This window comes from Triticum urartu, chromosome 4 (assembly GCF_003073215.2).
Source record: "Triticum urartu cultivar G1812 chromosome 4, Tu2.1, whole genome shotgun sequence".
NCBI lineage: Eukaryota > Viridiplantae > Streptophyta > Magnoliopsida > Poales > Poaceae > Triticum > Triticum urartu.
The window spans coordinates 343,610,866-343,625,727 of NC_053025.1; positions in this window are offsets into that span (position 1 = coordinate 343,610,866).

Consider the following 14,862-nt stretch of genomic DNA (forward strand, 5'->3'; position numbering starts at 1 on the left):
AACGAGAGGATGGAGGGGGTTTAGGTGGTTTTTGGGCCACTTTGGAGAGGTGTTGGGCTGCAACACACACGAGGCCTTTACGGTTCCTCGGTTAACCGTTGGAGTATCAAACGAAGTCCAAATGGCACGAAACTTGACAGGTGGTCTACCGGTGGTATACCAAGGCCGCTTGGCAAGTCTCGGTCCAATCCGAGAACGTTTAACACCCGCACACGAAAAGAGGCAAAAGGGGACTCCGGAGGACGTAGGAGTGCCGGAATGCAAAACGGACAACGGGGAAAATGCTCATATGCATGAGACGAACATGTATGCAAATGCGATGCACATGAAGACATGATACGAGATGCATGACAAGGACAAAAGCAAAACGAAGACAAAAACCCAACCACGAGGGAATAACATAACTTAGTGCCAAAAATGGCAAGAGTTGGAATACAAATATGGCAAGTTACATACGGGGCGTTACACATGACTTGGAGGTGGCAGCCGTAGTACATGCACTCAAGACTTGGAGACATTTTCTTATTGGGAACCATTCTGATGTGTACACGGATCATAAGAGTTTGAAGTACATTTTTACACAGAAGGAGTTGAACCTCAGGCAAAGGAGGTGGTTGGAGCTTATAAAGGATTATGATATGAAGTTGCACTATCATCCGGGAAAGGCCAATGTCGTAGCAGACGCTTTGAGCCGAAAGAGTTATGCCAATACCTTAGTAACAGGAGGATTGCCAAAGGATTTAGCAGAAGATTTCAGGGAGCTATGTTTAGAGATTGTTCCCAAAGGTTTTGTTACAATCATGGAAGTTCAGTCGACCTTGTTGGGAAAGATTCGAGAAGCCCAGAAGGATGACAAAGAAATTGTCGAGATAAAGGAGAAGATGAGCGAAGGCAAAGCCAAAGGTTTTCGTGAGGATCAGCATGACACCTTGTGGTTTGAGGACCGTATTTTTGTTCCCAATAATGCCGAGATCAGAAAGTTGATATTACAGGAAGCTCACAACTCACCATACTCGATACACCCCGGAAACACAAAGATGTATTTGGATTTGAAGGAGCATTTCTGGTGGACTGGAATGAAGAAGGATATTGCCGAGTATGTAGCCGTATGTGATGTATGTCAGAGAGTGAAGGCAGAACATCAGAAGCCAGCAGGATTACTACAGCCTAAGCCGATACCCGAATGGAAGTGGGATAAACTTGGCATCGATTTTATCACCGGATTACCCAGGACCCGATCGAGATATGATTCTATCTAGTTAGTAGTGGACCGCTTGACCAAAGTAGCTCACTTTATCCCAGTGAAAACCACATATACAAGTGCAAAGTTGGCCAAGATATATATGACCAGGATCGTACGTCTGCATGGAGTTCCGAGGACCATCGTATCAGACAGAGGAACACAGTTTACTTCAAAGTTTTGGCATCAACTGCACCAGACTTTGGGAACCAGGCTAGAGTTCAGTACAACTTTTCATCCGCAGACAGATGGACAAACTGGGAGAGTCAATCAGATTCTGGAGGACATGTTGAGAGCTTGTGCACTAGACTACGGGTCCAGTTGGGATGATAAGTTACCCTACGCGGAGTTCTCGTACAACAACAACTACCAGGCCAGTTTGATGATGGCACCGTTTGAAGCCCTGTACGGAAGAAGATGCCAAACACCGTTGATGTGGGATGAAGTTGGAGACTGCCAGTTGTTTGGACCGGATTTGATTAAGGAGTCCGAGGAGAAGGTTAAGCTGATTCGAGATAGACTGAAAGTAGCTCAGTCCAGAGAGAAGAGATATGCAGACTCGAAACGCAAGGAGGTAGTCTATGAAATTGGAGACAGAGCATATCTGCGAGTGTAGCCTCTGCGAGGAGTTAAACGTTTTGGAGTTAAGGGAAAATTAGCCCCGAGATTTGTAGGACCGTACCGTGTTCTGGAGCGCATGGGAGAGGTTGCCTACAAGTTGGAATTACCTAAAGGACTATCAGGAGTTCATGATGTGTTTCATGTTTCCCAATTAAAGAAGTGTCATGCCGAGATGGTCGATATTCCTCTGAGAGTTACAGTGCCCTTGGAAGCAATTCAGTTGGACAGTGATTTGACGTATGAGGACAAACCAGTCAAGATTCTCGAGTTTGCCAGTCGAGTTACCTGCAGCAAGGTTATCAAGTTTTGCAAAGTTCAGTGGAGCCACCATACCAAGGACGAAGCCACCTAGGAAAGAGAGGATGATCTACGCAAGGACCACCCACACCTATTTTCTAGCCAACCCGAATCTCGAGGGCGAGATTCATCTTAAGGGGGTAGGTTTGTAACATCCCAAATTTTCAATTTGGAATGTTATACATAGGTCATCCATGCATGTCATGTTTTATTGCATTTCATTGTTGTGATCCTCGAAATCCTAAGCAACTCAAGGACCCTCGGAGAGAGTTGGGGATTTTCCCTCGTTCTCATATTTGAGTTTTATCAAATATTGAAACAAGGATCACTTTGGTTTTAATTATTTTTCTCCCTGAAAATATTTCATATTAAAAATTATATGAGAGGAGATAATATGACTTCTCCAAAATAAATGAAATGTTGGATGAAAAATATTAAAATCAATTTTTGTTTTTATTTGGGTTTTTATCGCTATTTTATTTGAATTAGGAAACATATGCATTTTTTAAAATTGCATTAGAGCCTCAAATAAATGTTCACCTTGTCCGGAGTATTTTTAGAGGACGGGGAAAATTTATTTCAGAATTTTTGGAGTCCGTTTAGTATTTCTTTTCTTCGTTTTTCTGCGCGGAATTATTATAAAAAAAGGTCAACCGACCTAGTCGGGCCGTGCCCGACTAGGACTTCGCCCGGCCAACCTTTTTAAGCAGAGGCCCGAGCCGCCCCCAAACCCTAACCCTACCCCGCCCAATCCGCCACCACCATGCTGCTGCCCCGCCGCCGGAGTTCGTCGCCGCCGCCGCCGTCCCGATCCGCGAGGTAGCCGTCGGTTTAATTCTAAAAATCGTTCGGTTTTATATGAAAAACCTAGATGTGTTTTTTTAGATCGGTTTTATTTTTTTCCCGGTTTATTTATTTAGCGAACGCCCGTTCGTACGTTCGTTTTAATGAACATTTTTCACCTGTTAACCGCAGATAGCGAACGTTCGTTCGTTAGCCTGTTCGTCAGTTTTCTTTTTCCAGGGTTTTTCTGCGATTATTCTCGATCGCGATTTCTGCTCTGTTTTTTGTTTTAGTTTATCTTTTCGCTCATTTATCGGAATCAGGCGATTCAAGCGCCTAGATCTTCGTCTCGAAGCCCTCTTTCTGTTTAACCAACTTGAACAAGATTTTGGTACTGTAAAATTTTACTTTAGTCAATATTAGTAATCGGATCTTGTTTCTTTCGCAGTTTGAGTTTCGTTGCTCCGTTTGATTTGATTCTTTTTGCAAACTGGAGTTCTTCAGTTGAACTTTCCGGTTAGAACTTCTTATTTGAGATTTACCTGTGCATCTTTGCTTGATTGCTTATGTATGCTATTGTTTGTTTGCGATAGAACACCCGGAGTGCGAAGCGTGCTACTACGAGTCTTTAGGATTTGCTGATCGTCAGCAAGGCAAGTAACACTTTGATCATACCCCTTTATCACCCAGTTTTTATGCATTAGTTTCAGCCTTCACACATTGCATGAGTAGGATCTCTTAACATGTGGGTCTGGGAAGTAGATAATGAGGTAGAACCTATTACCTGTTTTATTATCAAACCCTTGGGAGTTACTTCTACGTTCTGCTTATATTGCCATGCTATGCTCATAGACGTGGTTTGGGTTTGAGTGTATCCATGACAGATGTGAGTTGTTAATTAATGGTTCAACTTAAGGTGGCAACTTTCATACACATCTGGGTGGATTGCTTGTGGGCACCTGGAGAATCCAGTGTTGTCCTAGGATATCCCGGAGTACCCGTGTGATCATCCTACGGTCCGCCACCCAGGCTCAAAGGGATCATAAGACTATTCATGCTAGAAACTTCCATGTGCAGCCACAAGCCATTATGGTCTCTGGCATAATTGAGTAAGTTGCGTGAGTTCTTGAAGAGGTGAACTAGCAGATGTAGGGGATTGTAGGTGTACCGGTCCACCCAGAGTAAAGAACAAATGTTTTTGAAAGATTGTGTCTCGGTCATCCATTTCTCAAACACCCTGTAGTGCGAGAAAATCAATGGAGGAGATCGAGTCCTGTGGGAAAATGTGTGCAAACCTCTGCATAGTGTATAAACTAATCATGGTTAGCCGTGTCCCCGGTTATGGACATCTTGAGTATCTCACTCTTGGATTACCATATGGATCTCATCACTCTAAATTAATTTGTGGGGTTGTTAATTACTTTTAATTGGAATTGAGTTGGAGGAACCTTCTCAATATTGTTCAACTACCATGACAGTTAAATAAAATATATTCCTTTGTTGTAGGGAAAAATTGGCTTTTCGCAAAACATATTAACCATACAGCCTCCACCAGCCATATATGCATATAGTGATAGCTTTTATCTGTTCATTACTCTCCTGTGTTACATTCCCAGCATATTCCATGTGTTGGCCCGTTTTCGGGCTGCAACATATCATGTTGCAGACTTTTCAGACGAGGAGTAAGGTGCGATAGGTCGTTTGTCATGCACTCGGCTATGCCGTTGGAGTTGATGGACTCACTTTATCTTCCAAGCCTTCTGCTGTTATCGTATTAGATGGCCTTAAGCCATATTTATTGTAATAAGTTCTCTCTTGAGACATTCGATGTAATAAGTGTTTGATTGCCACTCTGTTATAAATCATTCGAGTACTGTGTGTGTCAGCATTACCGATCCAGGGATGACACTGAAGCACAGAGACTTGACCGTTTGAGGTCGGGTCGCTACACACCACTACCATATACCACCACCGCTGTCATATCCTACAACCGCTGCCATATACCACCACCACTGCCATATCCTACCACCATATATCCACCACCAATCTGAGTTCTATTCATATTAGGTATGGTTTCAAGATCCATCTATTTTTTGATTTGTGTTTCCTTGCCTAAGTAGGTTTCAAAAAAAAGTCTAGAGACCACCGGGCAGTTTTTAGGCCAAAATTTCAGCTAGCGAAAATATTTTTTCCTATCCTGTTTTAGGCTTTTCTAAGTCTTTTGAGACATGTGCCATCATAGTGATTTTTTATCACACTTTTTGCTCATCGTTGCCCTGATTTCCCAAAAATAGTCAAATTTGTTTGTGCCTATCCTGTTATTTTGACTTGGGAAGAGTTTTGAGACACTCACCATTATAGTGATTTTCGACAAAAAAAGAACGAAAAAAATCGGAGTGTGCTTTTCACTTGTTTTCGTGCAGCGCAGTGATTTTTTAGTGTTCTAGGCTCACGTCTCTAGCACGGTCTAGCCTAGGACCAGCACAGTACCGTCGTTGAGCGTTTATTCAACTTTGCATCTCTGAATTGATTATTGCTGACCTTTTTCCTACCATCTTATAAGCCATCCCAGCTCCACATACATCTACGTAGTGCGTTTGACTCTCCCTGAGTATGTTTCGGAAAAAAAGTCTGGAGACCCCCGGTCAGTTTTTTGGCCGAAATTTCTACAGGTGAAAATATTCTTCCCTATCCTATTTTTAGGCTTTTCTGAGTCTTTTCAGACACGTGCCATCATAGTGATTTTTTACCGCACTTTTTGATCGTCGCTGCCCTGATTTCCGTAAAAATAGGCAAAAAAATTTGCCTATCCTATTATTTTGACTTGGGAAGAGTTTTCAGACACTCGACATTATAGTGATTTTTGGCAAAAAAAGCGCAAAAAAGAGCACAAAAACAAAAGAGGGCGAAAAAAATCCAGAGTGTGCTTTTCCCTTGTTTACGTATCGCGTCGTGATTTTGTTAGTGTTCTAGGCTCGCGTCTCTAGCACGGTCTCGCCTAGGACCAACACAGTACCGTCGTTGAGCGTGTATTCGACTTTGCATTTCTGAATTGATTATTGCTGACATTTTTGCTACAATATCATAAGCCTTCCCAGCTCCACATTCATCTGTGTCACGCATTTGACACCACCTAGCAATCGCTCTGTCCAAGCTTTGGGAGTTTTGATTACACCGGTTGTTGATCACCACCTGTTGTTGGGTAAGAACTGGTAAGGATTTGAGATTTGCTCGACGGTTTTGTGACACACCACCACCACTGCTTTCTAGTAGTATGTAGGATAATATTTTGGTGTTCTCTATTGCTGATACCCATGGCAGGACCACAAGACAACAAGATTGACTGGGAGACCATGACAAAGAAAGAGCTTCATGATGGCTAGCTTTGGAAAGGCACATGAGAAGATTGATGATATTGAGAAGACAATTGGCACCAAGTTGAACGCCAAGTTCGATGAAGTACTCATGCGTCTACCACAACCACCACCCGCATCTGCTGCACCATTCCAACAACAACAACCACCTCCACGTCGCGTTCCAACAGGGCGAGCACAGCGTGTTCCTCTTGATCCAGGACATACTTCTGGTTCCGCTGCTACTGTTGTTGATGCTTCTGTAGCTCTTGCTGCTACTGCAGAGATGGAGGACCATTACGAGGATGAGGTTGATCAAAATCAGAACTACGTGCAACCAACACCACCACCAGGTCGTCCTCATGCATATCATCGCAACGGTAGGGCTGCACCACCACCTGAGGTACGAGATCACGACCATCTTCCTAAACTAAAATTGAATATTCCACCATTTGAGGGTAGATATGTTCCTGATATATATCTTACTTGGGAGTTAGAAACTGAACAGCGTTTTACATGTTTACAATATCCCGAGGACAGATGTGTTCCTGTTGTTATTTGTGCTTTCACTAGTTTTGCATGTGTTTGGTGGTTTGAACATTGTAGATTATATCCTATTCCAGCTACTTGGGTTGCTTTGAAAACTGTTATGCATACTCGTTGGGTTCCACCATATTATCAACGTGAATTACTTCAAAATTGTAGCTTTTAAGACAAGGAAAAAATTATGTAGGAGAATATTATCAGGAATTACAAACGGGCATGATTAGATGTGATATTGTTGAGGATAATGAAGCTATGCTTGCACATTTTATGAGTGGATTAAATAAAGAGATTCAGACCATTCTAGAGTATAAGGAGTATAATAATATCACTCATTTATTCCATCTTGCTTGCAAAGCTGAACATGAAGTGCAGGATCGACAGGCATTGGTGCGAACTGATTTTCCTATAGGTCGATCTTCATCATGGACACCACGTAAATCCTCTACTCCCACTCATCCTACTATAGCACCACTGACTTCAGCCGCCAATTCCATCCGAGATACAAGAAAACAGGCACCACCACCACCATTTGCCAGGAGTACACCTTCCAGGACTGCCCAGAGCTCTTCTTCGTCCATGGCATCAGCAGGGCACACACATGATATTATTTGTCGTCTTTGTAAGGGAAGAGGTCATTATGCGAGAGAATGCCAATCTCTGTTTGTTATGGGTGCTACTGAGGATGGTGGGTATGAGTCCGCTAGTGACCGTGATAAGGAGACTTTGGCTCTTATTATAAGTGAAGAACACGGTGGAGATGATTCTGATCATGAGACGCAATACATGGGTGTTGAAGATGCTGACAGGTATGAAAGTTTAGTTGCTCAACATGTTTTGAGTCTGCGGGTCACACAAGCTGAGCAAAATCAGAGGTATAATTCGTTCCATACAACGGGAGTTGTGAAGGAACGTTCTGTTCACGTCATCATAGATGGAGGGAGCTGCAACAACTTGGCTAGAATGGAGATGGTGGAGAAGCTATCTCTCACAACAAGACCACATCCACATCCTTACTACTTCCTCCGTCCGAAAATACTTATCATTAAAATGGACAAAAAGGGATGGATCTAGAACTAAAATACATCTAGATACATCCCCTTTTATTTATTTTGATGACAAGTATTTCTGGGCAGAGGGAGTACATCCAATGGTTCAACAACAGCGGCAAGGTTAAGGTAACACGTACTGTTCGTGTGCATTTTAGTATCTCTACATATGCTGATTATATTGATTGTGATGTGGTACCATGCAAGCATGTTCCTTATTACTTGGTATACCATGGCAATTTGATAAAAAAAATTATACACCATGGTAGAAACAATGAGTATACTCTTGTTCATAAGGATAAACATATTACTTTGCTTCCTATGACTCCTGATACCATTTTGAAAGATGATATTAGTAGAGCTAATAAAGCAAAATGGGAGAAAAATAAGAGTGAAAATTAGATTGTGGCAAAAGAATTTGAGCAACAAATGAAGCCTAATAATAAACCATGTGGTGTTCCTTCTGAAATTAAATTGAAATGTCCATGTTTACTTGATCTAGATTTCGGCAAATCTGTTTGCCATGCTTTTGTGTGCAAAGAGGCATTATTTACATCCGAGGACATGCCTTCCTCTTTGGCTTGCCATAGCGTTGCTCTTCATTGTGTTGGGGTCGAGGGTGATGACGCTCTTGCCGTAGAGGATCTTGAGCCACTTGCTTGATGCGGAGCATCCCAAGATCATCCCCATGGACGCACCTACACCTCCAACGACCCCACTTGGACCAATGACACGAGCCCGAGCCAAGGCTATCGAAGATAAGGTGAACTCACTCCTCTCCGAACTTCCACTTTCTATGCATGGCATGGCTACTACCTAAGTCTGAGGTGTTGTGCATGATTAGGCACCAAGAGGGCCCTCCCGAAGATGCGCATGAAGATGTACAAGTCCCCAAGTCCACGGATGAGGAGAACCAACGAAAGGAGCCAAGAGAATCTCCTAGGCCCCGGACATCCGGCCCCTGGAGCGTCATCCACTACAGCAGCACAGCCGCCAAAAGCTACAGGCCCCGGACATCCGGCCCCGACAGCCCGGACATCCGGCCTCTCCCGAGCCCCTGGACATCCGGCCACCGGCCCGGAAATCCGGCCCCTCCAAACCCGAGAGCAACGAATGCCACCACTCGAGCCCGGACATCCGGCCCCCCAGCCCGGATATCCGACGTTGCCTGGAAGCCCGGATATCCGGCCCGACCAGCCCGGACATCCGGCCCGACCAGCCCGGACATCCGACCTCCCCTGTCTGCGCACAGTGAAGGGCCGAGGCCCATGTATCCCTTCTCCCCCCTAGAATATATATATATACTCCACCTCGCCTAACTTTCTAGGGTTAGAAAAGGATTAGCTCATATTTCGTGTGAGAGCTTTGCTCATCCACTTGGGTACCATCTCCTCGGAGACTCGAGCCTCCTACGGAGAAGATCCCCCAAGCGGATTCAAGACCGCTCTTTAGGGAAGAACATCAAGACCTCCTCACGGAGAAGACCGGTTACCGTGTATCATCCCTAGTTGATCGTGGATCGTGTATCTTACTTTATGTACCCGAGGATCTAGCACATGTGTGACTTATTCATGTTGGTTTGAGTGTTCCTCTTCGTTTCCCCTTGTGTTTCGCTCATTTGCCCCTTTGTGTTCCTCGTGTTCTTCGCGGGATTCTTCTCCTTTCGTGAAAGATCAACCGATTAGGGTTCTACCCTACATCATCTTGGCATCATGAGCCACGTTGATCACGATTTCGGAGCCTCCCCGTTGTGTTTCTAGCCTTGTTTTGTTGTTTTTCGTCCTAATTCAAAAATTCCCCACCAAAAATAGCCCCAAAATTTTTTTGTGATTTGTTGGTGTGTTGAGATTTTGTTGGTTTGGATCCGTGGATTTGCTTTCTTTTGAGTGGTTTTAGCTCCCCATCCATTTTCCCCCAATTTCCATCCACAAATTCCTCCGAATTTCGCCCGAATTTGACCTCTCCACGCAGTGTTCATCCCGTTCGTCCCCGGATCCAGAGCCCGGACATCCGGCCCGTCAAGCTCGGACATCCAGCCCCCGGACATCCAGTCTTCCACCCGGACATCCGACCCCTGGCAGCAACATCTCCATCCACCGCCCCGTTTTTCCATCCATTTTTCACCAAATTTTGTTCCGGTGCCCACCATATACCACATATACTTCCGCATACCACCACCACTTCCGCATAACCCAACCATTTTTGGACCGTTTCGCTCTCTGACACATTCGCTACTTCGAGGTTTGAGAATTTGAGTTGCGGTACCGTATCCTTTTGTGTTTCAGCTATCTAGGTACGGTTCGACATCAACATCCCCGCCGCTCATCTTCGCCACAGAAACGTCCTACATCATCACCGCCGTCCTACATCGTCATCAAAAACGACCACCTCGACTACACCTTGGTATTCGTGCCACCATTTTGACACCATACCGAAAGCAAGACTGGTAACCTCATCTTGGTATTGGACATATCACTCTTGCCATTACATTGATAGCCATCATAGCCTTACTCCTTTGCGTTGCTTACCCATCGAGACTAGGCATTGAGTATTGCCGGCAACAAGACTTGTGCACATTAGTGATCATACTTCTCATATCATCCATATATCATTGTTGCATATATTGGTATCATCTCTTGTGTCACAAAGTTGTCACCGCATACTCACTTGCTATATCGGTTCGTCAAGCATTGCATAAGAAAAGAGCTCAAACATCAAAGAGCCAAACAAGCTTTTAAGCAAAGAGGACAGATAAGCAAAGAGCTTTTAAGCAAGAACCATAGCATCATACAACATTAAGATTGTCACACTCGATCATCTTGGATCATATCATAGAAAAACCTTGCATAGAGCATATTTGGGATAGAAGTCATTGCATTTTTGCTAAGTAGGTTGTGCACAAGTTCTTGTATCCACCTATTGTGCAATCGTGCTAGCATCTCTCTAGTGTTGTGCAACAAGAGCATTTTTGTGGATTCCACATTTTGGCTCACCCTTGGTTGCACGACCCCACTTATCTTTTTGCGTGTGTGTTTCCGTGTACCTTATATGCTTGGTCTACTTGTTACATTGCATCTTGCGAATCTTTTCCAACATTATTGAAGCTCACTTACAATTGCATCAACTTTTGTGCCACCATCCTAACCAAGCTCCACCAAAAGCTTTACTTGTGTAGGTGTGAGAAACCGACAAGTGCTAGTACCAATTGTGCTATTTCCTTATCCTACATTGGAGTGATCCTCGATCCACTTTCAATTTCGGTCAAGGTACATTTGGTACTCGTTCTTCTCTTTCTACCACTTTCAATTTTGTCTTGGAATGATGGATAGGCCAAGTACTTCTACCAACCCACTCTTCATGGAGCAAGACGACGACATGAACTCCTTCGTCACCAAGAGTCCCTCTTTGGTGCACAACGTGCTTTGCATCAAGAGCAACAAGCTATGAGTGAACGCATCGACAACCTTCCCACCGACTTGCGACTTTCCGAGCAACGTACAAGGGACTACTTCGACCACAAGCTCGACGATCACAAGCAAGAGAATGACGCAAGGATGGACGAGATTCATGCTTTGTTGCTCAACCGCTCTTCTTCCACTTCAAGAAGGAGCCGTTCAAGTCACCACTCTGACTTCACCCTCTCCGGCTCAAGTACACCGACATCGAACACTCTTCATCATGCCGCGCACAACGAGCATCAAGCAAGTATCAATCCTCTACGCGACACCGACTCGCAAGAGCACCGACAACGTCAAACCCAAGAGGCCTTTGCGCTAGCACGAGAACGGCAACGACAACGCCAACATGAAGAGGAAGAGCAAGCGCGTCTACACCAAAATTCTCAAGATGCCGAGGCAAAACGCCAAGAACAACAACTCTATGATGCTCAAGCACTTGCGGCGCAACAAGCTCTACGCGATTCAAGTCGAGCCGTCGCCGACCGCGGCCGACAAGCCCGTGAAAAAAAGGAAGCACTTCGCGAAGAAATTCAAGAACGAAGATTTCAAGGTCGCGTGCATCGTCAAGTTCCTCCTCGAGCTAGACAAGCTCATCCACAAGCTCGCCAAGAACAACAAGTCAATCCAGAGCATGAAGACAATGGAGATCCTCCACGACAAGAACAACATGAGGATGACAACCCTCCGCGCCAAGAGCACCACGAGTTGAACAATCATCAACAACATGGGCGTCATCATCCCCGACCCCAACACAATGAGGAGCAACGCTATGGCAAGCTCAAGTTCACCATGCCCAAGTTCAATGGAAGCAACGATCCCAAAGAGTACCTTTCATGGGCATTGAAAGTTGACAAGATCTTCCGTTTGCACAATTGTGAAGAAGAGAAGAAGATCGCGATGGCATCCCTTGAGTTCCAAGACTATGTCCTCATTTGGTGGGAACAGATCATAGAGCGCTGCGAGGCAAAAGGTGAACCACCCATCACTACTTGGGCACAAATGAAGGATGCCATGAGAGCACGCTTCGTACCTACCTACTACAACCGCGAGCTCTTCAAGAAACTCCAACGACTCAAGCAAGGAACCAAGAGCGTTGAAGAGTACTACAAGGAGATGGAGATTGCAATGATACGAGCCAATGTCACGGAAGATGATGATCAAACAATGGCACATTTCTTGAATGGACTCAATCATCCCATCAAGAAGATCGCCGACTTCCAACCATACTCAAATCTAATCGAGCTAGTGCACCAAGCTACCAAAGCGGAATGCCAAGTGCAAGATGATTTCAAGTATGCCAAGTTCTCATCCAAGTCCTACGGCTTCTCCAACAACCAAGCTTCAACGACTCCAACACCGACTACAAAGCCTTCTACTACCAACATCGACAAGTCGAGTTCCAAGAAAGCTTCGTCAACTACAAGCCATCCTACTACGAGAAACTTCAAGCCGAGAGCTTCATCATCACCAACCCCAACCGATGAGACCGTCAAGACGAGTTCCTTCAAGTGTTTCACTTGCGGAGGCCGAGGCCACAAGTCCTATGAATGCACCAACAAGAGAACCATGGTCTTCAACGATGATGGCACTTATGACTCCATGAGTGAAGGCGAAATGGAAGCCCTTGAGCAAGTCGCCATGCACCGCCAAGTGAACAATGAAGAAGAACAAGTCTTTTGCGATGAAGACTCAAGCCCCGCACTTGTTGTCTCCAAAGTCTTGACTCTCCAACATCACCAAGAAGAAGACCAACGATGCCACATATTCCACACCAAGGCCGGCATCAATGGACGATCCGTCAAGGTCATCATCGATGGAGGGAGTTGTCATAATCTCGCAAGTGAAGAACTTTGCTCCAAGCTCCAATTGCCCAAGACGAAGCATCCACATCCATACAAAGTGCAACGGCTTAGTGACTCCGGCACCATCCAAGTCGAGCACCGAGTACAAGTCTCCATCAAAATCGGCGCCTACGAAGACACCTTGGAGTGCGACGTCGTTCCAATGACTGTTTGTCATCTTCTCCTTGGACGGCCATGGCAATTCGATGGAGGAGTCGTCCACAACGGCCGAACGAACCACTACATCTTCAAGCTGAAGGGCAAGGAGTACGTCCTCTGCCCAATGTCGCAAAGTCAAGTGATCGCCGACAAGCAAGCCACCCATCGTGGAGATCATAGTGAGAGAGCGAGCCACCAAAAAGAGAGTGAGCGCCACAAGCCCAAATCGAGTGCATCCGCGATGAGCGAAAACAAGAACCTAGTTCTATTTGCCACCAAAAGTGAGATAAGAGAAGTGTGTGAGAACCCATCTAGTGTCCTACACTACATCCTCATGTGCACGGACAATGCACCACAAACTAACACTTCTCACACTCTTCCTCTAGTCTTGTCTTCTCTTTTGCAATAATTTCAAGATGTTTTCCCGATGAGCTACCTCCGGGTCTACCTCCTCTATGAGGCATTGAGCACCGAATCGACCTCATCCCCGGAGCACCTCTTCCGAACAAAGCCCCATACCGCGTCAACCCCGAAGAAACCAAAGAAATACAAAGGCAAGTAAAGCATCTCATAGACCATGGACATGTGCGTGAAAGTTTGAGCCCTTGTGCCGTACCGGTCATTCTTGTGCCAAAACGTGACGGTAGCTTTCGCATGTGCTGCGATTGTAGACCTATCAATGCTATCACCGTTCGCTATAGGTATCCCATTCCACGCCTATATGATATGCTTGATGAGCTTAGCGGTGCCACTATCTTTTCCAAAATTGATCTTAAGAGTGGTTACTATCAAATCCGCATACAAGAGGGTGATGAATGGAAAACCGCCTTCAAAACCAAGTTAGGTTTGTATGAGTGGTTAGTCATGTCTACGGGTCTCTCGGAGGCACCGGGCACTTTTATGCGCCTTATGAATCATGTCTTTCGCCCTTACATTGGTATATTTGTTGTGGTTTACTTCGATGGCATTCTTGTGTTTAGCAAATCTATCAAAGAGCATGTCACCCATGTCCGCACCATTTTGCAAACTCTTATAAAAGAGCGCCTCTATGCTAATATGGAGAAATGCCTTTTTGGTGTTGATAAGCTCGTTTTCTTGGGTTTTGTTGTTTCTTCTAAGGGTGTTCATGTTGATGAGTCCAAGATAAATGCTATTAAGACTTGTCCGCAACCAACCAACTTGCATCAAGTGTGTAGTTTTCTTGGCCTTGCGGGTTTCTATCGTCGCTTTGTGAAGGATTTTAGCACCATTGCTTCGCCTTTGCATGCTTTGAGCAAGAAGAATGCGCCTTTTGTTTGGGGACCATCCCAAGATACCGCATTCAATGAGCTTAAGAATTTGCTTACTCATGCTCCCGTGCTTGCTTTACCCAACTTCGACAAGCCTTTTGAGATTCATTGCGATGCTAGTGGTAATGGCATAGGAGGTGTGTTAACGCAAGAGAAGCGCCCCATAGCTTACTTTAGTGAGAAACTTTCCAGAGCACAACTCAATTACCCCATCTATGACAAAGAGCTA